Source organism: Microtus pennsylvanicus, chromosome 11, assembly GCF_037038515.1.
Source record: "Microtus pennsylvanicus isolate mMicPen1 chromosome 11, mMicPen1.hap1, whole genome shotgun sequence".
NCBI classification, from domain to species: Eukaryota; Metazoa; Chordata; class Mammalia; order Rodentia; family Cricetidae; genus Microtus; species Microtus pennsylvanicus.
Genome location: NC_134589.1, coordinates 45,610,439 through 45,612,585, shown reverse-complemented (window position 1 = coordinate 45,612,585; position 2,147 = coordinate 45,610,439).

Below are 2,147 nucleotides of genomic sequence, written 5' to 3'. Positions count from 1 at the left end.
GGCCCAGCCCGCGTCACCCGGCAGCAACCAAGCGGTGAGTGTGCGGGCTGCGCGCGCGGGCGGGCGGGCCGGCGGGCGCGGAGAGAGCGAGGGAGCGAGCGAGCGAGCTAGGAGAGCAACCACTCACTCGCGCTCACACGGCGCGCACACACACACGCGGGAGACGCGCAAGGCCACTCGGAGCCTTCCCTCACTTACACTCGCAGGCCGGGACCCGCGTGCCATTCATTCTCCCATGAGGGGCTGCAGCCACTCTTGCGGGACATGCGCAGGTGTGTGGGGCACTACAAACACACACGAACGTGCGTAGAGATAATCAGTGGAAACGGTCACCCATTGGGGCTACAGGCTACAGGCACATGCAGTGGTGGCAGATGCTATGGCACGGCGCACCTCCCCAACAGGCATATACATCCAAGAAACACATGTTCTCAAGGATGCCCAGGACACAGACTCCCGTGCTGTGCTCAACTAGCAGAACTCTAGCCATAGAAACCATTTGGGGATGTGGCCGTGAACTCCTCAGAATCCCCCTCCTGTGCAGAGGCAGGTGGGCAGGCCACAGGGCTACCCTCTCGGGAAAACAGGAACAGGCTGTTTACATCCTCGCATGACATGTGCACCCTAGGCTGTCCCAGGTCACTTCTGGGACAGTCTGTCTGCTCACTTCCTCTCAGGTCACAAGCAAACTGGAGCTTTTGTGACCTGGACCGGGCTCTTCTTCATTCAGTCCCTGAATGGTTTGAAAGACCCACCAGGACAGACTGGGTGAGGACTTAGCCCAGGGCATGGTCAGGATTGGGAGAGGAAGAGACCTCCGGACGGGAGTGATGCCTGAGTCTGGGAGTAAACCCCAGACTTGTGCCTCCCCTGGCCAGGCAACTAAACAAACCCCTGCCGGCCTTCTGGGTACAGCTGTGCTGGGAACGGGCTGCTGCTTGCACAGGTGCATCTCCAGTAAGCCCTGGTCTGGCGGGGATGGAACCCTGTTTACCCTGCTCTTCGCTGACAGAGGGAGAGGCTTATCATTTTGTCTGTGTCCGCCCTATTGCCGACGTTCACGACCTATGGGGGGGGGTTCGAACGACTTCCACGGGGGTCACCTGAGACCGTCAGAAAATATATTTATATTATGACTCATAACAGTAACAAAATTACAATTATGAAGTAGCAATGTAAATAATTTCATGGTTGTGGGCTTACCGCAACATGAGGAACTGTATTAAAGGGTCACAACCTTAGGGAGATTGAGGACCACTGCTCTATTGAATGTGAATGGGGGTGTCAACCATGAGACCTGGGCAAGGTGAGCCTCCTCTATTGCTCTTAGTTACATCATTTGAGCCCCTGAATCTCAGTCTCCTCATCTGTGGAATGGGACTAATTCCAGTTTCCCAGCATCGTGGTGGAGCTCCACGTTAGTTTAGCACTGAAGATGACAGGCCTGAGGAGCTTCACAAGTCTGCCTTTTCCTCCCTTTTAGAGACTAGACTCACTGGTAAGAAATGATGGAGAATCAGGTGGAGAATTCCTCCCCCTCTTTTCACTTTTCTTTTTTTCTTTGTGGCATTGTGACTTGAACCTAGAGTCTCCCACACACTAGGCACACTCTACCACTTAGCCACACCCCCAGCCCTCAGTAGTTTTTATTTTGAGAATGGGTTTCCATAAGTTTCCAGTAGGAAACTTTCTGTCCGGGGTTGGTTTTGAATTTGTACCTAGTCTTCTTTGAAGTTCTTACTTTGAGACAAGGTCTCACTAAGCGGCTTGTGCTGGCCTTGGGCTCACCTTCTGATCCTCCACTTCAGCTCTGGGGTACTGGATGACAGCCTACTCCTCCGGGCCTGGCTTTTGTGCATGGGTGGCCACCTGTCTTTGTAACATGTCCTGCTCTGCCACATCCCCAGTCACCATTTCACTGATCCTTTTACTGTCCCCTCATGGAGCCAGAGGTTCTTGTTCCCACTTTGCAGCTAAGGAAACAGAGAACAACCCTGGGGGACTGCTGGTTGCAGAGAGCTGCAATTAAGACCTAAGGGAGGGCTGGGTATGGTGGCAAAGACCTTTAATTCAACATTCAGGAAACAAAGGCGGGATTGCCACAGGCTTGAGGGCAGCCTGGTCTACACAGTGAGCTCTAGACCAGT